Source organism: Lissotriton helveticus, chromosome 4_1 (assembly GCF_964261635.1).
Source record: "Lissotriton helveticus chromosome 4_1, aLisHel1.1, whole genome shotgun sequence".
NCBI lineage: Eukaryota > Metazoa > Chordata > Amphibia > Caudata > Salamandridae > Lissotriton > Lissotriton helveticus.
In genome coordinates this window covers 827,184,648-827,209,505 of record NC_136063.1, presented here as the reverse complement: position 1 = coordinate 827,209,505, position 24,858 = coordinate 827,184,648, and positions in this window count along the sequence as shown.

Here is a 24,858-nt window from a genome sequence, read left to right as displayed (position 1 = left end):
GCGGATTTATTTTACTGCTATCTTAGTTGCAGTATGCTAGGTTTGTAGGGGTATAGGGTGGGAAGCTATTAAATGAATCATTTATTAATTATTACTTGTGAAGTAATTATTTAATTTATGGTAAATACGTACATTATCAAAAACCTATTTATGTTAATTATATTGTAGTTATGAGCTGCAAGGTTTGTAGGTGTCCAGGCTGCTAAGTTATTTAATAAATCATTAAAAAAATGTATTAATTGTAAATTGAACATTTAATTGATTGTAAATATATAAATTATGGAATACTTATTTTTGGAAGTTATATTATTAGTGCAGGTTGCTAGGTTTGTAAGGCTGTAGTTTGAGAAGTTAATTACTTAGTTATTGAAAAATAATTATTTATTTTTAAACAAAATGCAAAGGTGCACCACTTGACAATAAGACAAGAAATCACTGGTCCGTGTCCATAGTGTTTTTCGTTAAGTCTCTTCTTTTATTCACAATATTCTTTTTGTAAAAAGACACAACACAGCCGAGGCGTTTCGTCCAGAGATGAACTTCTTCAGGGCTGTAAATTTAACAAACATATGTACACACATAAATATAAAACCACGTAAACATAATACAAATAACAATTTACAATTATCACAATAAGATGTAAAAACATATGTATTTGAATTTGAATGTAAAAGTATTTGTTAAGCGCACGTATACCAAGCGGTTTCTTGGCGCTGAGGGATGCAAAGCCTGGGAGGCAGAGGTGCGGGGGCTAGGGCGAGAAAGCTTGCAGAAAAAGAAAAGTTTTGAGCGCCTTGCGGAACTCAGGATACGAGGGTGTAGATCTGATAGTGGGCGGGAGGGAGTTCCAGAAAGTGGGGCAGAGAACAGCGAATTTCATACCCCCCAATTTGTTCTTCCTGAACCGCGGTACAGAAAGGAGAGACTGGGAGGAAGAGCGCAGTTCTCTAGCAGGACTATAGTTTTTAATTTCCGAGTTTATAAAAGCTGGAGCAGTTCCGGCGCGGGCCTGAAACGTTGTGCATCCCAGCTTGAAGAGGGCCCCCTCTCTGATGGGTAGCCAGTGCAAGGCCTTTAATAGGGGAGTAACATGGTGCGGCTTGGAAAGACCATGGATGAGGCGGGCAGCTTGGTTCTGGACCAATTGGAGACGTCGGGGGGCCAAGGCGGGGACGCCATTATACAAGATGTTACCGTAGTCTAGGTGTGATAGAACCATCGCCATCAAGATGATTTTTAAGGCAGGAAAAGAAAAGAATCTGGAAATCTTTCTAATGGTGCGAAGGGTAAAAAGCAAGATGAGACCACCATGCTGATCTGGGAGTGCAGAGTGAGATGTTGGTTCAGCGTGATCCCAAGTATTTTGACTGAGTGGGAGGGTGAAGGGGGGGAACCGAGGGAGGAGGGCCATAACATGGGGGACCAGGGACTGGATGTACCACCGGTAAGAACTAACTCGGTTTTGTCTGGGTTATGTTTAAGATGGTTAAGGTTCATCCAGGGATGTATGACGGTACGACGTGGGCTATTACCACGCATACCGTTACAACACGTGTTTTACAACGCAAGTCGTCACCACGACTTGCGCTGTAGGGTGCGGACTTAGGAATAGTTTAATTTACTATTCCAACACCAGTCCCCGTGGATAGTAAGGAAGGTGTTGGAATAGTAAATTAACTATTCCTTGTCCTTGAGCGCCCTCCAGCGCAAGTCGTGGTTACGACTTGCGTTGTAAGAGACGCGTCGTAATGGTAGCGCGGGGTAACATCCGCGTCGTAAAGGATGTTCCCCTCATCCAGTCCCTGATGAAAATCATAACTGATTGAAAACTGTGAATGGACTCAGGGGAGTGAGAGAGGTTGAAGATGAGCTGGAGGTCATCAGCATAATTGAATACCGTAACCTCCAGCTGCTGTAAAGCAAAAATGAGGGGAAAAATTTACAAATTAAACAGAAGGGGGAAAGAGAGGAACCCTGAGGGACACCACACTGCACCTTGCGTGGGGAGGCAGAAAAGTCTGCCAGGTGGATGGCCTGAGTGCGGTCTCTCAGAAAAGAAGTGAGCCAAGCCAAGACGGGCCCCCTGGCGCCCACCGCCTCAACACGGGTGAGAAGAATGGAATGATCAACCGTGTCGAAGGCGGTGGACAAATCAAGGAGGACCAGAGCCTGGGGCCGGTTGACATCCAACCCCTCCCTGAGTTTGTCCATGACTGAGACCACAACTTTCTCGGTGGAGTGGAGCGGACGAAAGCCAGCCTGGCAGGGGGCTAAACAGCCATTGTCCTCAACAAAAGAGCTGATGACTGTGGTAATGTGGCACTCCAGGATTTTGCCCAAGTAGGGATGGAGGGAAATGGGACGGAAGTTCTAGAGGGAAGAAGGATCCGCACCGGGTTTTTTCAAAATAGGAATTATTGTTGCCGATTTGTTGTGGTCAGGAACAATGCCTTGTTTGAGGGAGTCATTGAGGAAAACCAAGGGGGGCACAGGGCAAGCTAGAAAGATCTCTCTCAATACAAAAGCAGGGCAGACGTCGAAGGGGGAACCGGATTGGACCCGGGCCAACAAGGGAGAGATGGTCTCCCTGGTTAAAGGAGGTATATGATCCAAATGGGATCTGTTGGGCGGAGGCTGAGGGGCAACGAAGGAAGAGGAAGGCGGTGGTATGTTGGCCTTGATGGCTGCGATTTTCTTAATGAAAAAATTATTAAGGGAGTCACAGAGAGATTGGGAGGGGGAAGGTTTGAGGGAGGCTCTATCTGACGAGGCCAACTCATAGACTGTGGAGAAAATTTCCCTGGGCTGGTTTTCAGCCGAGAGAATTTTGCCCGAAAAGTAGTCCGTCTTGGCAAGGAGGATAGCCTTTTTGTATGTATTAAGTGTGAGGGAATAATGTGCTTTTAAAGTCGGGCAGTAAGCGCGCCTCCAGGCGCGCTCGGCCTGACGCACGACCAGTTTTTTCTCCTTAAGGTCATCGGTGAACCATCTGTTGGCATTGTGGGCGTGTCTGACTGTGACGCGTCTCAAGGGAGCCACTTGGTCACACGCCTTGGAGAGCCATACGTTGATGGCAGCTACCTGAGATGAAGGGGCAAGCTCCTCCAGGGCGGGACAGGAACCTTGAAGGGAAGAGCAAAGGGAGGGTATGTCGACCTTATTCCAATTACGGGTCCAGGTGTTCTTGGGAAAGGAAGGGCGTTTGGCGAGGCTAAGGTCAAGGAAAAACTAAATCAAAAAATGATCGGATCAAAGACAGGGCGTGATGATTGGGGATGTGACCGGGACATTGAGTGACCAATTTTGGTCCAGGGTATGCCCCCGGACATGGGTGGGTGTGTGGACATGCGACACAAAATTTAAACTGTGAAGGAGGTCGGTGAAATCCTTAGACACCGCGTCTTCCGCGGGTCGGATGGCCAGAAGTTGAAGTCCCCAAGAACTAGAACGGAGGAGTTGTTAACTGCTAGCGTAGCGAGCAACTCCTGAAGCCCAGTCATAAAATGGGGTGTTGGTCGGGGGGCGATAGACAAGGACGCAGGTAATAGGGACTTGAAAGGAGGCAGATCGCATCGCCAGACAGCCAACTGCAATGATGGCCGGGGAAAAGAGAGCAATTGGAAGCGAAGGCCAGAGCGGACAATCAGGGCGATGCCACCTCCTGCCTTGCCAGCCTGTCGATCGGCCCACAGGACGTAGTAGGAGGAGGGGAGGGCTGTGACTATTAAGACAGGACTACTATGTACATAACATATATCAGAATAACTAACCACATAACGACTAAATCCACAAGACATGACAGCTTAATTGCCATCATACTTAAAACATTTAGCCTACTAAAACCATGTACATCACTACACCGGATAAACCATTCTATATATGCATAAGTTTATGTGGTCAGTTATTCTGATATATGTTATGTACATAGTAGTCTTGTCTTAATAGTCACATATGTTTGTACCTCATATTGTGATAATTGTAAATTGGTATTTGCATTATGTTTATGTGGTTTCATGTTTTACAGCCCTGAAGAAGTCCATCTCTGAACGAAACACGTCGGCTCTGATGTGTCATTTTACAAAAAGAATATTGTGAATAAAAGAAGAGACTTAAAGAAAAACGCTATGGACACGGACCAGTGATTGCTTGTCTTATTGTCAAGTGGTGCACCTTTGCATTTTGTTTAAAAGTATTATAATCCTGTATGGGATTGCACCGTGGCAGTGGGTGCATTAGCAGTGTGCACACATGTTGTAAGGGAGATTCCCATTGGATATATAATAATTAGGGATAGCGGGGTAGGTGCTAGGGCTTTACAGGGTACACTGTCATTAGTTTCTCTCCCTAATAACTATTTATTATTTAATAATTATTTTATTGAATAGAAATTATATAAATTGATTTTTTTAATTACATATACATATATATTTTTCTGCTAATTCATATTCTTTATATTTAGAGTGTAATATTTAATCTATCTTCATGGTGTTACTTATTATGTAATGTGTTTGAAGAGAAGTACTTTCCCTACCCTTATTTAGACTGCAGAAGTAATAGTAAAATGAATCTCTTTGTAATTCAATCATTTCCCTAACTGCTGCACTGTTTAAAGTGGGAATAGTAAATCTCACCCCATAGAAATCAACTGCTTTCCCTATTGTTTCACACACTGGACTGGGCATAGTACATTTTACCCCTCCAAAGTTCAACAAATTCCCTACTGTTTAAAGTGGGAATAGTAAATTGTACCCACCAATATCCAAGGCGCCCCCTACAGTTGTAGATATAGGAGTGGGAATAGTAAATTTCACCCCCCAAAGTCCAATGCTTACCCTACTCTGACATTTACTGGAGTGAGAAAGTAAATTTCATCCCTCCAAAATTCAACACTTTCCTTAATGTTGCACTGACTGGAGTGGGAATAGTACATTTAACCATTCCAAAATCCAATGCTTTCCCTCCTGTTGCACAGACTGAAGTGAGACTAAATTTCACCCCTCCGAATTTCAAGGCTGTCACTACTGTTGAACAGATTGGAGTGGGGATAGTAAATTGTTGTATTCTCTTATTTTATTTCTGCTTGTATTTCACTTTAATTGAGAACATTCTATCTTTGCTGATGTCATGATGCTACTTGTGGTCTGTGCATTCTTTGTTTGCCAGTTGCTCCTGAGCCTTTACTGGGAACACCAGCTTCTACTCTGTATCTGCATTAAATCTCTTAATCAACTATATTGCTTCCATGACTATATATCTTCAATTATATCAGATGGCGACGATCGGCTTCTGGAGCAAGTAGAGTACAGAGTGAGTTTATTTAGTGAAACTCGACTGGTGGAAAAGAACCCATGTGGTAAAACTGAATGGTGATTGAACTTCCAAGAACTTAAAAAAAAGAAAAGAAGTGAAGAATAGACAGCTGAAGGAGAAATAGCTTGGTGAATTCTCACCTCAAAAAAAAAAAAAAAAAGAACACAAACCATTGAACAGCTAAGCAGTTAACACGGCGCTACATTTCTGATTTTGAAAAATCGGAATTGAATTGTAAGAACGAAATAGCGGTGAGCACGAACATCTGACTACCACAACGGTGAGCACATATTTCTTTAAATAAGAAAGTTAACTCTGCAAATCATCAAGATTTAATATGATTGTGCATGTTTGAACTGCCATTCTCAAGCTTAGCGCCATTCAAAAATTACTCACACGCGACTCTGCCATGCATTGATGCCTCGTTCCCTTCATTCTTTCTGACGTCAGATTCCTGGCTGATGGAGCACGTCCACGTAAGCAGCACGTGCACGTAAGCAGTACGGCACGCATGCGTAATGCGTGAAATAACGTGGTGGCCATTTTGACTCTTCTGATTTGTATCCTAGCAACAGAACGAAGAGTGTTTGCTTCCTTATACGAGTGCTTAAACCAGCGTTTTACGAGAGTTTGAACTAACGTTCAGTTTCCGAAATAGCGCTACCCCTTACACTCAGAGGAATTCATTCGAAAAAGGGAAGTGTGAGTAATTTTTCAAAATGTGTTCTATGTTTTCACGGCATTTGTGATCTGAGAGAAGGAGGAGAATAGGAAGAGGAAGTACTTAAGGTATCTCTAGTTAGGAAGGAGAAATATCACAAAGCAAAAATAAATAACTAAATAAAGCGTCTTTTTAATTTAGAAGAACATGGAGAGCCCAAGTGTCATTGCACCTCCCATGTTTTTACAGTCAAGTGGAGAACCTCCCATAGAGTGGGATGAGTGGATAGACATTTTTGAAAATTATATAGAGGCACTGGACGGTAAAGACTTCAGCGCAACAAGAAAAAAGCTTTGTTATTGAGTGTTCTTGGAAAAGAGGGTCAACATTCCTTCAAGTACTTACCTTTGGGATTAAACCAGGATGGTAGGCCAATTAACAATGTTTACACTGAAGCTAAAGCAAGAATGAAGAAGCAATATTCGAAGGAAGTGAATATTGTCATGGCGAGACATAAGTTTTATACGCAGCCACAGAAGGCTGAAGAGTCTGTTGACCAATTTGTGACTAGACTACGTGAACTTTCCTTAAAGTGCAATTTTGGTGAGATGAGGGACGAGATGATCAGAGATCAAATGATCGTCCAATGTAAAAACAAGAAAATGCAGGAAAAGCTTTGGGCGGCAAAAAATCCCACTCTGCAAGCTGCTATAGATATTGCAAAGGTTGTCGAGGAGTCTACTGCTTGTATGAAAGAAATGGAGAAGAAAGAGACTGTGACGGAAAGTGGGAGTGGGTTAAGTGTGTCATCTGTTGCTCAGAGTGAAGTTGCAGTAATGAACAAGAAAGGATCGGAAGCTAATGAAAAAACGGAAAAGAGGAGTCCAGGAGGATACAACGGTGGAGAGAAAGGGAGATATCAAGTTTGAATGTGTAGCAGGTGTGGCAGCACCTATCATGGTGCAGATTATAAACGTTGTTTTGCCATCGATAAGGAATGTAGGAAGTGTGGGAAGCGAGGTCACTTCTCAAGAATGTGCAAAATGTCAAATAGTGACAAAGTCGCGATTGTTGATGTGAAGCGGAAGGTTAGTGTGCAAGACAATGTGGAAGGTGCAGATACAATTTTATGTTTAGATGAAGTGAATGTGTTGCGGATGGAACTTGGAAGGAAGAATAGACCTAAAGCAACCTTCAACATAAATAATAAGGTGGTTGAATTGATGGTGGAGCCTGGTTCGTTTTGGACAATAGTTCCAGAATCCTTATTTAGGGAGAATTGGGAGGGTACCATTTTGCTCCCTAAGGATATCAATCCCTGTGGATACCAAGGAGAGTGTATTGATTTGTTGGGGTACATGGAAGCTGTGATTGGGTTTCAGGGACGATCGATTCATGGGAAAGTCTACGTTGCAAGTTCTGGACCTGCAATATTAGGCTGTGGTCACCAGTATGCCCTTCATATTGTCATTGATCCTAGAGCGAGTCAACAGGTAATGGTCGTGGATGCGATGACTGCTGAAATGATAGTTGAAAGTATGCCGGACTTATTTGCCGAACGCATTGGTGAATTGAAAGGGTATGTCCATAAAATTGTGCTCACAGAAGATGCAGTTCCGATGCAGCACAAAGTGAGGAAAGTGCCTTTCATCGCTAGACAGGAGGTGAGAAAGTTGGTAGATGATATGCTTGGTAATGGCGTGATTGAGCAGATTGAAATTTCTCGTTGGGTTTCGCCAGTAGTGATCACGACCAAATCTGATGGCAAATTTAGATTCTGTGTGGATCTTCGCACACTCAATCAGAATATTGTCGTGGACAACTTTACACTACCAAATATCAATGAATTGATTTTGTCATTAAAGGATGGTAAGTTTTTTTCGAAACTTGATTTAAGGAGTGCGTACCATCAAATAAAGCTGCACAGAGATTCTAAGGCCTTGACCGCTTTTATCACTACTGAAGGAGCTCACCAGTTTACTCGTATGCCCTTTGGTCTTGCGTCGGCGGCAGGGGTTTTTCAGAGGATGATGAGCTCAGCTTTGAAGGGGATAAGTAACGTTGTGTATTTTCAGGACGATGTTTTGTTGTTTGGTGAGACAATTGAGAGACACAATCAGATTTTGAAGGAAGTTTTGAGCAGAATGGAGCAGTCAGGGTTAACTTTAAGGAAGGAGAAGTGTAAATTTGCGGTAGAGGAGGTAGAGTCATTTGGGTTACACGCTTTCTGCAAGTGGTGTGAGACCTAAAAGGGATCTTTTGGAATCAATAAGGAAGGCACCGACACCCTATGACAAGGATCAATTAAGATCATTCCTTGGTCTTATCGAATACTATGCGAAATTCGTGGAGAATTTTGCAGCAAGGACTGAAATGATTAAACTGTTATTGAGGAATGGGTGCAAGATTGTGTGGGGTGTTGAGCAAGAGGAGTGTTTTGTTAACATCAAGAAGGCAATATGTGAAGCTAAAATCCTAACCCCATTTAATACCAAACGCAAGTCGGTATTGACGGTTGATGCCAGCGCAGTTGGTATTGGTGCTGTGTTAGCGCAAGAACATGGTTCTGGGTTGAGGACAGTTGCTTTTGCGTCGCGGACACTTACCAGTTCTGAAAGGAATTATTCTATCATTGAGCGCGAAGCGTTGGCAGCCGCTTGGGGCTGTGAGTACTTTAGAATTTACTTATGGGGATTTGAGTTTAGGATGTTGACAGATCATAAACCATTAATCAAATTGTTGTCTCCGGGTGGTGCAAGAAAAGGGTCAGAAAGGGTGGCAAGATTAGCTGCTTGACTTCAGGAGTTTTTGTATAGGGTGGAGTACATTCCTGGGTGGCAGAATGGTCAAGCGGATGGCTTGTCTAGGCTTCCTTTGCCTTGGGAGGTTGTAGACAAATTGGGTGTTGAAGCTATGCAATCGGAAGGATCTGTGGCGGCTAATAATGAATTGGTGGATATCTGCACAGGTGCTATTGACAAGAGTAGATGGAACTCTTGTATGGATAATGATGAGGTGTTAAGGTGTGTGAGGGATTTAATTATGAAAGGTTCTAGGAGAGAGAGTACCCTACCTTTGGCTGTACGTCCCTATCTGAAGATTCTAGAGGATTTGTCAATCCTAGATGCTGAGGGTAATGTTATTATGAAGGATGATAAGTTCATCCCGCGTCTGGAATTAAGGTTTGTCCTGTTTAAGTTGGCACACGAGGGACACCTAGGGCAATCTCTTACGAAAAGGAGAATTAGGGAGTTCTTCTGGTAGCCAGGAATGGACCAGCAGGTCTCTGAGTGGGTTCAGAAGTGCGTAGAGTGTTTCGAGAGTGAAAAGAGATTGAGAGTTGGATGTCAGAATGATTTTGGGAAAATTGATAACCCTTATTTGCCCTGGCACACTGTGTGTTGTGACTTTATTGGTCCTTTTTACTCCTTGAGTCAGGACTTGAGATTTGGTTTTGTTATGGTTGATGTAACTTCAAAGTGGTTGATAGTGAAATTTACGAAAGAGATAACGACTAAATTGACGATCAACTTGCTGTCTGAAATTTTCAGAGAGGAGGGTTACCCTGTTAGGCTAGTTACTGACAATGGGACGCAGCTTGTTTCAGAGGACATGGTAAAATTTTTGGATGCTTGTGGTATTGTTCACACCAGGACCTCGTTATACAATCCACAAGGCAATGGTATCGTCGAGAGGGCTAATAGAATGGTGAAGGGGGCTATTCAGATGGCTCTTACTTCAAGTGGATGTGTAAGAAATATGGTTAACGACTTAGTTTGGGCATATAGAACTACAGTGAATGGCGTCACCAATAAAGTTCCGTTCGACTTGATGAGGGGTTGTTTGGCTGGTACCAAACTTATTCCAGCTTGGATGAAAGAGTGCATTGGACTGGCAAATTTGGGTGGTGATGCATCTAAGGCAGATTTGGGTGGTAATGGATCTAAAGTTCGTGATAGGTTGTGTGCGGAAAGATTGGCAGTGAATGATTGGGTAAAGGTTAAACCTGGTTGTGTTTGTTCTGGTTTAACCAAGTTTAGAGGCCCATTCAAAGTAACGTCGGTCCATGACAAATTTGTGACACTTTACAATGGTGAACACTGGAATTTCAGGAGGGTTGCCCTCTAAAAGAAAGCGAATAGTGAAAATGGTGGTGATCTTCACTCTCATTCTTTTCATGATCAACAAAATGGAAATGATACTACCATTTGTGGTAATACCAGTGTTCTTCCACAAAGGATCAGAAGGCAACCCCGTTATCTTCAAGATTTTGTGTGCCATTAAGTTTGTGAATGGAAAGTATGTGCATATGTTCTTGTTGTTTTTTTTTTTGCTTTTACTTAATCTTCTTTGTTTTATTTGTTCACTTTTGATTAGAAGGACCCAAGATATGTTGTATTCTCTTATTTTATTTCTGCTTGTATTTCACTTTAATTGAGAACATTCTATCTTTGCTGATTTCATGATGCTACTTGTGGTCTGTGCATTCTTTGTTTGCCAGTTGCTCCTGAGCCTTTACTGGGAACACCAGCTTCTACTCTGTATCTGCATTAAATCTCTTAATCAACTATATTGCTTCCATGACTATATATCTTCGATTATATCATAAATCTTACCCCTTATAAGTACAACACTTCATCTACAGCTGCACTCTCTTCAGTGGGAATAGTAAATTGTATCCCTTCAAAATCTAACATTTTTCCTACTGAAGCACGCTGGAATGAGAATAGTATATTTAATATTTTTATACTCCAATAGTTTTCATAATGTTGGCTAAATTGAGTTCATAGCATTAATTATTTTATTATTCATATTTTACATTATTTGCTTTCATTCTAAATTGATTTAATGTAAATGCTTTTTGTTTTTAATTTTTTTTTTAATATTGCATTTATTGTGTACATTAACTAATATATGTTTTCTTATATATTATTTTACACTTATTAGTTCATGTATATATATATATGTTTATATTCATAAATGTAAAATATAAATTGTTTATATAGTGTAAAAATGTTTCATGAATTTTATATATTTTTATAGTAATACATTTAATATATTAAAATAATTATGCTACACTATATGGATATACATAAGTGTGTAAATATATATTTACATAATTATTAGCACATTTATATGGGTATTTGTGTTTAAATAAGTATATATCTACATATATTATTATTTATTAGTGGAATATATTTAATTTACATTATAGTAAAATTATATATTAACATTGTTAAACATTTACTACTTTAAACTCTATTTTTATTTTAAAAAATTGATATTTCTATCTATTTCTGGACACTATTAGGGGTCGATTCCGGTTCGGGAAAAAGCCCCACGAATCACTGTACGGAGCTGTTTTCCTGTACGAAATGTACACCGACAACGTCTCTGTACGTACAATGCAGTACGATCCTAACCGCAAGCAAAACTCCATACAAGGAGGAGGAGCTTCGCGCGCACCCAAGATGGTCGCGTGAGCACAGGGCTCCCGGACCCTCGCCACCTCCATCGACTATCCTGTACTTTATCCTGGTTCAGACGACGGGTGTTTATTGGCACAGTTCTACTGCTCATTTATTTGTTTCAACGAACTTTTTTGGACTTCGGGGTCCAGAGCTACAGACTGTCGCAGTTTTCTGGCCTGCTCCATGGTGACGCCCCGCGCTATCTTGTCTCGCTTGCCGTTCAGTAAGTGAACAACAACGGACTGCCAGACTTGCGTGGGCTGGCGATCGCTTTCGGTTTCGATTTCTGTCCGGAGCTCAACCTGACTTTGTCGGCTCCGTGGGCGGCCGGACACTCCTACACCCTTGGTCTCTCCGTTCCTACTGCCGATCTGTAGCGGTTTCCAGATCTGAGACTGGCACCACCTTCGCCCTTTTGGTCCTACATTCGCCACCGCAGTCACCATTTTTACCCGTCAACAGGCGACCCGTACGGGTCAAGGATCCAAGATGGCCACCAAGCCTGAGGGTGGGAAGCGCGGGCCTAAACCGGGCGTTCGAGGGAGTGCTCTGCAAACGAACATTATGGACCGGTACACTCAAGCTAAGGGATCGCCGGGAGCAGCAGCTAAAACCTCGACGACAATGCCGGAGGACTCATCGATTGAGGACGAGCCCTCGCTGCGAGACCTCATGGGCGCCATCACTGGTATGAAGGCCTCATTGGGGCAACAATATGAGGCCTTGACTCTCAAACTGGATACGGTGGCGATTGATGTCAATCTGATCAGGGCGGACTTGGCGAAGACAAACGAAAAGGTCAAATCCTTGGCTCTTAAGACCTCTAGCCTGGTCACCGACGTCTCTGACTTGCAGGCTGAAGTCGGGAATCTGAGGAAAGCCAATGATTATTACTCTGGGCGCCTAGAGGACTATGAAAGCCGTGCCAGGCGCAATAACATCCGCCTGATTGGGGTCCCGGAATCATCGACTGCTGCCTCGACGGACCTATTGGTGGAAGACCTGGTGCTGAATCACCTGGCGCCCAAGGGTCTCAGCAAGTTTTTCGCTGTCGAGCGTGCACATAGGATCCCCGGCGGCACACCTAAATCGGGTGCTAACCCTCGACCTATCATCGCGAGGATTTTTCATTTCCGGGACAGAGACGCTATCCTGCAGGCTTCGCGGCAGTCTGGTCCCATTGCCTTTGAGAACTCTACTGTCAGCTTCTATCCGGACTTTACACAACAGGTCCAGAAACAGAGGCTGGGGTTTCAGGGGGTCAAGAAGAGACTCCGGGAAAGGTCTATGAAGTATGCCATGCTCTTTCCGGCCCGTCTGCGGGTGGTACATAAGGATCGTACTTTTTTCTTCGACCATCCTGGGGTTGTGAGTGACTGGCTTGACACGCTGCCTACGGATCATGAACCTTTTGAGGACTCTGGCAAGTCGGATCGGGCGGAAGGTGGCCCGACGGAGCAAGAGTAACTGTTGACTTTGACCCCGTACCCTTCCCGTTGGCTTTGAACTGTGCTATGCTGTGTTCTTAATGTTTGCAAGTAATAGTCTTTTTGGGGGTGGGTGGGGGGTGAACGGGTCCTTTCTCCTCCTGGGTTTTCTTTTCGTAGATTAGTTGGGTGGTTGGGCGACAGGCACACTGCGAGTTTATGGGGCTCTTTGGTCTTCAGCAGGGGTGCGAGGTGGGGGGTATAGTTGTTTTGACATTGTTGGGGGGGTTGGGTTGTTTGTTTGAATTTTATTGTTACTTGCAAGGCGAAGGAAAGGCGCACTCCTGTTTTTTGCAGTTGCTCTGGGTGTGGGGCCGGGGAGGGGCTGAGCACGGGGATGGGGGGTAGGGGACTTCGGTTATTGTGTTGGAACGTGAACGGGTTGGGGGATGGGATTAAGAGGAGGGTGGTGTTGCAATTGCTGAAACGTTTGACTCCAGATGTTGTCTTACTGCAGGAGACTCATTTGCTCGGCAACAAGTGCTACGCTTTGAATAGGCGTGGTTATCGCCTTGTGGCGCACTCGGGTTTCACTTCGGGCTCTAGGGGGGCGGGCATTCTGGTTCGGGCCTCCCTCCCCTTGGCCATTGATGATGTCATATTGGATGATAAGGAACGATACGCCGCCATTGTGGGGCGCTGGGAGGGGAAGGTTCTTATTCTGATTTCTGTGTACGTGACCCCGGGCCTCCAGGCCACCACCTTTGCTGATCTGAGTGGACTTATCCTGGGCCTCCCCGAGGGTCTGCTTTTGGTTGGGGGTGACTTTAATGCGGTGGTCTCGGGAATGCATGATCGTCACCCTCCCAGGGAACTGCCGAGGGCCCAGACTTGGTTGAGCGACTTCCTGGAGACGTTGGGGCTCACTGATTGCTGGCGGTTGCTTCACCCGGGACAGTTGCAATATACCTATCATTCTGGTGCTCATGGTAGTCTCTCGAGGTTAGATCACGTTTTACTGCCCTCGGCCCATGCATCCCTCATACGGGAAGTTAAACATCTGGCACGGGGTATCTCGGACCATTCTCCGCTTTGGCTGGTGGTTGATGCACGGCAGGGTTCGGCGGGCCGAGTGGCCCCGATCAACCCCTGGTATTTGAAGGACCCCAGGGTCAGGGATGAGCTGGTTAAGGCACACGATTGTTATTTTGAGGAAAATGTGGGCTCTGTTTCCTCCCCTAGTGTACTTTGGGAAGCTTACAAGACTGTCATTCGTGGCCAGGCCCTCTCATTGATTGGTAGCGTGAAATTGGCCAACTGTGCTGAGACGGTTCGACTTGAGGGGGAGGTCACGGCCCTGGAGGAGGGCTTGGAATCTGGGGTTACCGCTGAGGGGTTACACCTACTGGAGTTGAAACAACATGAATACAGAGCTCTGGTCACTGAAGCTGCTAAGGAAATGGGGAGGGAACAGCAGGGACGCCTGTATGATGTGGGTGATAAGGCTGGGAAACTGCTTGCTTGGTTGGATAAGAGGGAAAGTGCGAGTCGTGTCGTCCCTGTGATTGTTGCGGAGAATGGAGAGTGTTGTACGGACCCTGTTGATATTGTCGCATGTTTTGCCGATTATTTCCGCGAGGTGTACTCCCAGGTGTCTGATCGATCGGAGCAGGACTCCCACCTGTTATTGCGTGATATTGCACTTCCCCGATTGTCTGATATTGATAGAGATGCTCTGGATGCTCCGCCTACTGTGGACGAGATTGCCGCTGCTGTCCGTTCGGTCCGATCCGGCAAGGCCTCGGGCCCTAATGGGCTCCCCATTGAGCTATATAAACTGCGCCCGGATTCGCTAGCTCCTCATTTGCGCTCTATGTTTCTTGAGTCTTTGGAGGTGGGGTTTCTCCCGCCAGACCAGAGACTGGCCACTATTGTTGTCATCCACAAGGATGGTAAACCTCGGGATCGCTGCGCCTCTTTTTGACCCATTTCGTTGATTAATGCGGAACCTAAAATCTTGGCTAAGCTGCTGGCGACACGTTTGGCGACCGTTATTGGGTACCTGGTTCACCCTGATCAATCCGGCTTTATACCGCATCGTAACACGGCGCTTAACCTCCGAAGGTTGCATGGAGTTCTGGCACGGGCCGAGACGCTGCGTGAGCCCGCCATCTTGGCGTCCTTGGACGCTACGATGGCGTTTGATACAATAGAATGGCCGTATTTGTGGGCGGTTCTTGCTAAGTTTGGTTTCGGTTCGGACTTCGTTCGGTGGGTCAAATTGCTTTACGCCGGTCCCATGGCCCAGGTGGTGGTCAATGGTCGGGTCTCTGCGCCCTTTGCACTGAGCAGAGGGACGCGACAGGGCTGTCCCCTGTCCCCCTTGTTGTTTGCTCTTGCCTTGGAACCGCTGGCGGCCTGGTTGCGGTGGGAACCGTCCCTGAAGGGCATTAGATGGAAGTCGGAGTTTGAGGACCGTGTATCTCTCTACGCTGATGATATTCTGCTTTATCTTACATCACCCCGTAAATCCCTCATTGTGCTGTTTGATGTCTTAACGTCCTTCCGCAAGAACTCAGGTCTTGTCATCAACTGGTCGAAGTCCTGTGTATACGTCCTGTCGGGTGCCACCCCCCTTCTGCCAAACGGCTGTCCTATCGCGATTGTGGAAGATGGATTTAAATATCTAGGCATTTTTATCTCGCTGAGCCCTGCACTGCGGTTCGACCATAATTTACTGCCCCCTCTTCAGCGCCTTCGGGCAGATGTGGTCGCCTGGGGGAAACTTCCTCTCGCTCCCCTGGGTAGAGCGGCATTGTTTAAGATGATGTCACTGCCCCGCTTCCTCTACGCATTGCAAAACACACTTGACGTTGTCCCGGCTACATATTTCCGCGAGGTCGAGAGTTTACAGAGACGACTGGTGTGGGGGGGGTAGGCCCCGGATTGCCATTGCTAAATTGTCGCTCCCGTGGTACGACGGTGGAATTGCTTTGCCTGATATCCGTCGCTATTATTGGGCGTCTCAATTGGGGGCAATAAATCATTGAATGTATGGCCCTTTGCCAAATCCGGCATTCGCGATGGACAAATGGTTGTTACTGGGGGGCGACTACAATAGAGCCCTCTACTCGAAACTCACCCCTCGCAACGTGACGGGCCCCACTAGGACAGCCGTCCAGGTATGGCGACATGCTTCCATGGCGCTTGGGTGGACTGATAAATTGACTCGTGCCACCCCCCTGTACGCATCTGATAGACTTGGCTCACTTTGGCAGTCCCGGGGGTTTGATAGGTGGGACTTGATTGGTATCAGCAGGATTGATGATGTTTGGACTAAGGGGAGAATGAAGACGTTTGAGGAATTGAAAACCGAGTGCGCTTTGAGCGATCGCAAATTCTTTCGCTATGCACAGATCCGCCACGCAGTGCTCTCGGCCTTCCCTTCGGGTGTGGAGATTCCGGAGTCGTCCCCGCTTGAGGACAGGGTACTGGACGGACATGTTCCTGATAGTACGATTTCGCTTATTTATAAAAAATGAATCAACTCCAGGTCTGATCTCCTGTTTCGACTTAGAGAGGTCTGGACTGGTGATGGGCTGGAGCTGGATGATGAGGACTGGCAGGCGGCGATCTCCTCCCCTAAAGAGGTGGCCATCCAGGCGCGCCTTAGATTTGTGCAACTTAAAATCCTGCATAGAGTGTATGTCACTGGTCCCCGTTTGGTGCATATGGGCTTCTCTGTGGATGGTTTGTGTCGGCGTGGCTGTGGTCTCCTGGGCACCTTTTTACATATCATCTGGGAGTGCCCTGAGATAGTGCGATTCTGGACCCGTGTGCACGAGGTGATGAGTGAGGTTACCGGGGTGCGATCGATGCCGGAAGCTAGGAGATGCCTGCTGAACGTATGGGAACCGAATGATTACTCCGTGTCGCAGCTTCGGTGGGTGACCTTGGGCAACATGATTGCCAAAAGAGACATTGCGCAATTGTGGGGCGCTCAGAGCCCGCCCGGACTTCAGAAATGGAAACAAAACATGGACTGGTGTATATTTCTCGTGGTACCCCCCGGAAATGGGGAAAGATATGGACTCAGTGGAACACTTATCGTGGTGATATATGTGCCCCTCCTCTTCCTGACCCTGATGTTGCACCTATGTCCCCGTAACCCGAGGGTTCCTCCACGCACTATTGTATACTGTTTGCAATTTGTTTCTTCTGCCCCCCCCCCACTGTGCAACTCTTTCTCGATGGAACGAACGCTCATTGGATTGTCCTTCCCGCTCCACCACCATGTAATGCAACGTTGTGTATATTGATGTCTCTTTTTTTTCCTCCTTGCAAGTTGTTTGTGTTTGTGTTATAAAATCAATAAAAAGTTTTCACAAAAAAAAAACTCCATACAAATCGTACCAAATACCATGCGAAGTAAAAATACGTACCATACATATCCGGGTCACGCTGTACGCGCCGTACGTAGGTAAACAGGAAGCATTTTCCGTCCGAGCAAGTACGATCCGTTCCGGCGACACTCCGTACAACTCTATTGCTACGGGAGCTGAAAACTACCGTAAAAGTAGAGTCCTGTACGAATCGTACCCCGGTACGTGACAGACACGCTACGAACCCCATCGACCTTGTCATCCCAATCCTGTACGCCTACGACCTGGTGCATAGAAACCGACGACGGCGCAGACGGTGAGTACAATGTACCGCAACAACGGAAGTCTACCTGTACGGTGCGCCACACGCATACATCACCATTGCAATAGTGCTACGAGCCGCACATACGCCAGTAATGTTGGGGTACGGTGCATCACACGCTCACGTATTTCACCATTGCAATAGTGCTACGAGCCGCACATACGCCATTAATGTTGGGGATACGGTGCATCACACGATCGCCTATTTCACCATTGCAATAGTGCTACGAGCCTCACATACGCCATTAATGTTGGGAACGGTGCGTCACATGCTCGTGTATTTCACCATTGCAATAGTGAGATGAGCCGCACATACGCCAGTAATGTTGGGGTATGGTGCGTCACACGCTCGCGTATTTCACCATTGCAATAGTGCAATAAGCCGCACATACGCCAGTAATGTTGGGGTACGGTGCGTCACACGCTCGCATATTTCACCATTGCAATAGTGCTACGAGCCGCACATACGACATTAATGTTGGGGTACGGTGCGTCACACGCTCGCGTATTTCACAATTGCAATAGTGAAACGAGCCGCACATGTTCCATTAAGGTTGGGGTACGGTGCGTGGCATGTGAGGGGTGTGTGGATAGGACACCCAGCAGTGCCCAACAGTATGGGGGTGGGTGCAGAGGACTCCCAGCAGTGGCCAGACGTAGGAGGGGTGGGTGGTTAGGACTCCCAGCAGTGCCCAGACATAGGAGGGGTGGGTGCAGAGGACTTCCAGCAGTGCCCAACAGTATGGGGGTGGGTGCAGAGGACTACCAGCAGTGCCCAACAGTATGGGGTGGGTGCAGAGGACTCCCAGCAATGGCCAGACATATGAGGTGTGGGTGCACAGGACTCCCAGCAGTGGCCAGACATAGGAGGGGTGGGTGGTTAGGACTCCCAGCAGTGCCCAGACATAGGAGGGGTGGGTGCAAAGGACTACCAGCAGTGCCCAACAGTATGGGGGTGTGTGCAAAGGACTCCCAGCAGTGGCCAGACATAGGAGGGGTGGGTGCACAGGACTCCCAGCAGTGCCCAACAGTATGGGGGTGGGTGCAGAGGACTACCAGCAGTACCTAACAGTATGGGGGTGGGTGCATAGGTCTCCCAGCAGTGCCCAGACATAGGAGGGGTGGGTGGTTAGGACTCCCAGCAGTGGCCAGACATAGGAGGGGTGGGTGGTTAGGACTCCCAGCAGTGCCCAACAGCATGGGGGTGGGTGCAGAGGACTCCCAGCATTGGCCAGACATAGGAGGGGTGGGTGGTTAGGACTCCCAGCAGTGCCCAACAGTATGGGGTGGGTGCAGAGGACTACCAGCAGTGCCCAACAGTATGGTGGTGGGTGCAGAGGACTCCCAGCAGTGGCCAGACATTGGTGGGGTGGGTGCACAGGACTCCCAGCAGTGGCAGACATAGGAGGGGTGGGTGGTTAGGACTCCCAGCAGTGTCCAGACATAGGAGGGTAGGTGGTTAGGACTCCCAGCAGTGCCCAACAGTATGGGGGTAGGTGCAGAGGACTACCAGCAGTGCCCACAGTATGGTGGTGGGTGCAGAGGACTCCCAGCAGTGGCCAGACATAGGAGGGGTGGGAGGTTAGGACTCCCAGCAGTGCCCAACAGTATGGGGGTGGGTGCAGAGGACTCCCAACAGTGACCATACTTAGGAGGGGTGGGTGCACAGGACTCCCAGCAGTGGCCAGACATACGAGGGGTGGGTGGTTAGGACTCCCAGCAGTGGCCAGACATAGGAGGGGTGGGTGGTTAGGACTCCCAGCAGTGCCCAACAGTATGGGGGTGGGTGCAGAGGACTCCCAGCAGTGCTCAGTGAAAGGGGGGTACATTATCATCATCATACAACAACTACTTGTGTGTCTGTTTACAGCCCAAGCTGTGACAGTCCTGATAGTGCCATAGCAAGACATCACTTACAGCAGTGTCCCACTCCATGGAGGTTTTCTACCTTTCACACACTGTGTGATACACCACATGTTGGTGTGATCTCACATCACACATGCTGCTCCACCCATGGATGTTGCAGGCAACCTACACACCCTACTATCATGACTCTGTTGTGTATAGTCATGTAACAGACCACCAAACAAATAGAGCAAAAAGGATTAACAGACTGTCATGTATATCCCGGACCTGATATGAATGTCCATGTGGTGAAACATGTACTCTTTCATGGAAGAAACTGGGTTGAAACACCTTAGATACAAAGCAATAAATTGTGAGTTATGTGCACAAATCCCCAGCATTACAAATCCAAACATAAGGGTAAGGCTGTGACCATACATATCTGCATAGTGTGAAAAAGTCAGATGGTGTCCATGATGGCATTACTACATACTACAGACACAAGTACAGTGAGTAGCATCGATGGCATAGACCAATGAGCACAACTCATCTGTGAGCAGGCATGGCCATTGCTGAAGGGAATGTAAAAAAAAAAAGAAGGAACTCTGCACAAAAGTAACCACAACAATGGTGCAACTGTCCGTAGTGAAGATCTCATGTGTCACTGAGGAAGGGACACTCTTTTGGACAATGTCTGTATGCAAACTGCAGACACACAAATCAAGTTCATTTGCTGCAACATTCGGATGGCACAGAGATACCATGGTCCACCTCATTACCGTCAGAAAATAGACATCTTTCCCAATACAAAAACATTAACATTACAACAACTCCTAGGCAGACAGCACCGAAAGCAAGTACCTGAAATGCAATAGTTCTGAATGGAAAAAAAATGCTTTATTCAGCTCCAAAAGGAAAATTAGATCATAACTGAGTCCAGGCTCAAAGAAGGCCAATGGCCAGTTCATAATATTGTCTCTTTTGGTGGTATGTTGGGGAGGTTGTCACCCCCAAACTTGCCTGCACATGTTGGACTTAAAGGTTTGTGGACCCCTGGGGGGGCATCATCTGGGTCAGTGACCAGCACCGCAGGGAACGGAGAGGGAAGAGTAGGTGTTGTGGGTGCAGGGGGGGAGGAATCCTCCTCAGGACATGGAAGTCCTATTGACTGATGATAGCGACCATAACCCTCTGGCCCTCACCCTTACTCCCCCGTGGCTAGACAGGATCCCAAGCACGTCTCTACCTACATGGAAATCATCCCATGAACTTGTTCCCTCGAACTGTGGTAGGCGTTTAAAATGGGCCAAAGTTATTGGAGATGAGGGAAGGATGGCCCAAGCCATGACTATAATGACAGCTGTGAAGCTCCGTTTAGATAAACCAGAAACTATCAATCACGATGTCCTTACGGTCCTCACAGAAACAGTCTCAGCTCTAATTGAGCTGTTTATAGTCCCACAGAGCAGGGCAAGGGCCACAAGCAGAATTGTACCCAAGGGAAGAGACAAATGGTACTCCTTTGCATGTCGTGAAGCCAAGGGTGAACTCATTCTAGCTGTGAAACAAAAAGACCCAGCTCGAATTAGACTTACTAGAAAAAGCTACAAAAAAGCTTTAGCCATGGCAAGGGAAGCACACGAAACAACCTTCTGGAGAGAGCTAATGGATGCGAGTTCTAAAAAGGACACAAAGGGGTTTTGGGACTTGCTTAGAGGTAGGGATAAGCCTGTTGATTCACAACTGACTTGCAACATTACAGTGGACGCTTGGTTTGCCCACTTTTCCAAGCTTTACTCCATCCCTCCAGGCGCATTAGAGACGAATAGGGGTTCCTTGTATATAACGCAGGTTGCTAACCCAACCAATGATTACCCCTTTGCTGCTAAGGAAGTTGATGGGGTAATTAGGTCCCTTGTTGCCAATAAGGCTGCAGGCCCAGATGGCATCCCGGGTGATCTGTTGCGGGTCAATACAGAGGTGTGGAGTAGCCTTATTGCCTCACTTCTAAATGAGGCCGTGTCGGGAGGCTGTCTTCCGGACTCATGGAGGGGCGCGGAGGTCGTCCCGATTTTTAAGAAAGGCTGTCGGGACGACCCTGCTAATTACCGCCCCATCAGCTTGCTAGATTCCACCCAGAAGGTAGCAGGCAAGGTAGTCTTAGGCAGGATCTTACATTGGGTAGAGGGTAATCAGGTCCTGTCTGACTTCCAGGCTGGTTTTAGATCAGGAACTGGTACCATCGAACAGACATTCCGCCTTTTAATGCTTTATTGGAAAGTGGTCGTATTGGGCAAGGGCAGTCTGTATCTCGCATTTATCGATTTACGGACTGCCTTTGACCTGGTCCCACGAAACCAATTGTGGAATGTCTTAGAGGGCTTGGGTATCCCCCCATACTTGTTGGTTTTGCTTACTAAGTTCCATGAGGGCAACTTTGCACAGATCAGGTGGGGAGATCAGGGCCAAAAAACATCTCGTATTCCTGTAGATAGGGGTGTCCGCCAGGGTTGTGTGCTAGCCCCCACTCTGTTTTCACTTTATGTGAACGGAGTGGTGGAGCACCTTCTCAATCATCCAGCTGATGCACCCTCCCTGGCTGGCAGGAAAATACCAACTCTCCTATTTGCAGACGATACCCTCCTGATCTCAAAATCTCCGCCAGGCCTGCAAATGTTGCTCTCAAGGTTCAAGGGCTTTTGTGACTCTAGGGGCCTTGTCATCAATGTAAGTAAGACCAAATTCCTGGTCTTAAACCCCCCTAGGAAGACAGTCATCCCTCCAACCCTAGACTCAGTCCCACTTGAAAGGGTAAAGGAATTTGATTATTTAGGCATCCGACTCTGTGATTCCATGAGTTGGAAGGCTCACCACCAAAAAGTCTTTCTGACTCATATGAGGGTCACAGGGGCTCTGTTAAAAGAACATTGTGCCTCGACTCTTAAACCTATTGGGGCGATACTAGACATCTATAGGGCAAGGGTGGTGAGTGCTGCGCTGTATGGGGCGGAACTGTGGGGTGTTCAGAGAGTTGTTACTCTGTCCCATCTTGAAAATAAATTCCACAAAGATCTTTTGAGACTACCGTACAGCACTCCCACACTCCCACTCTTATTAGATGCAGGCACACGTCCAATATGCGAGCAAGCAAGGTTACGTCCCCTCTTATTGTGGGCTCGTATATGGAATGTACCAGAACTGTCGAGCTATGCGGAAGCCCTAAGTGAACTCCTTTCATCCTCTGGCTGGTATAAGGTTGGCTGGCTCAGGGAAGTTAAGCGGCTCCTTTGTGAACTGGGACTTGAAGACGCTTGGGCCAACAGAACAGCTCCACCCAAACAGGTGCTAAAGAAATTATATTGGTCTTGGGTGGCAAATGTGCGAACAAGTAATTCCAAACCTTGCAGATCTGTTGTTGAGTTTTTGTCATTTAAGGAGTTCCCTTTTAGAGAACCCTATTTGGATGTGATCCTTAACCCGGGGGATAGGTCTTTGTATGTTAAATTTAGGGTGGGAGTTTTACCCTTAGGACAGTGGACAGCATGCTGGAAGCCACCGCTGCAAACTACACCATTCTGCCCTTTTTGCGAAAATAGGGAGGAGTCCATTACCCATTTAATGTTTGAATGCCCAGCCTATGTATCACCTCGGTGCAGATGGCTGAAACCATTATGCAGGAGCCTTGGCACTAGATCGCATCTAGAGGCTCTACGCATCCTAAGATCTGATGCTCGCCCCTTGTTCGCCTGTTGCCTGGCTAAATTTCTGGGGTGGTCATGGCGGATAAGATCCGCGAGGAAACTGCTTCTCCAGTAATATGTCCTGCATTTGTTCCAGCTATCTTAATAATCTTATGGCAAATGAATTGCCATTATGATATTTTTAGCTTTGTGTAAGATGGAGGAACTGAAAAACGGTATAAAATGTCTAGAGGGATGAATTGTAATTGTATGTATTTTTTAACTGTTTTATATTGTAATGCTTTTATGATATGACCAATATATCGAAATAAAGCTATTCAACAACAACAACAATGTAAATGTAAATTGATACTTGTATAGCGCACTACTCACCCGCAAGGGTCTCAAGGGGCTTGTACGAATACAGCTGTGGAACCCATCCTGGCTTTCCCTGTGAGGTGTCCACTCCTGGGCACCCCCAAGGTGGAGGGCAGGCATCCTTAGCCTTTTGGGGGCCGTTGTGGAGATTAAGCAAGCTATTGCCCAGAGTGGGACTCCATGATTGGAATAGGCACAGAGGCGAGAATTATCAGGTCCGTGTAATTTTGAGCCCAAGACCCGCCGTGGCGGGGTATTGAACCCTGGTCCCGGGCTAGACCTCTGCATCAGGGTCTGCCGCTCTAACCTTTGAGCCACACTTCTCCCAGTGGCTGCTGCAGTGCAAAAGGTGGCAACATATTCTGCACTGCACACTGCTGCCAGTTCTGACAGCCCCCACCTGCACCCGGGGACACAATGGGAGTGGAGGTCGAGGGATGTGAGTATGGTGTAGTGTGTCTGTGTCTGCGTGACTCCTGTCTGTCCCCAGTCCCTGTGGGTGTGCCTACATCCCACTGAGATTGGGTGCCTGGAGAACTGCGCCTAGACTTCTGTGGTGGTGTGCTGGGTGTCTCTGGTGGTGTGCGTGCTGTGGTGTGTCTGCGTGTTTTGTGGACAGGTATGGGAGAAGGGAATGTAGATGGGTCCGAAGGAGTCGGGGGGATGGACCGCTGCTGGAGGGCAACTGCTGCCGTCAGTGTGGAGTCTATGGACGGTAGACTCCGACATTGGTCAGACATGTTAGCTGACATGCCCTCCATGAATGACAACAACTGTGTCATGATCTGAGTTTGGCCATGGAGGACAGTCAGGACTTGTCTGACCAACAAGAATCTGCCGGAGTAGGTCCACAGACTCAGCACTGAGGGCAGCAGGGGAGACAGGGGCACGGGCTGCGGTGCCGGGGACCAAGGAGACACGGGGGCACTAGCAACTGGGAGGGTGGAGATGGGCCTGGAGGAGGCGGGGACAAACACAGGGATGGAAGCTGCTGTCGCTGCATATTCCCCCTCCTCCTAGGAGTCAGAAGCCGATCCGTCTGCATTGTAAGAGCTGTCAGCTTCCAAAGGTCCGGCCACCTGACTCCCCTCACCCTCTGTCCCACTGGCTGCCTCCAACTCCTCTGTGCAGGTGGCACTGTGGCTGGGTCCCTCCTCCTGGTCAGTGCTCATGTCTCCTCTGGTTTCGGTTGATGATGCTGTTGGCAAGGAGAAGAAACAAAAATGCATCAGCCACCTGTACACATCTGACACATGACCAGAAAATCATTTGTGCACATAGCAAATCATGGCATGCATCTTGAGTAGCAGCCACATTACTCAGCACATATTTTGGACTAGTACTGCACAGTTGGGATAGACACAATGCTATTTGGACACGAGG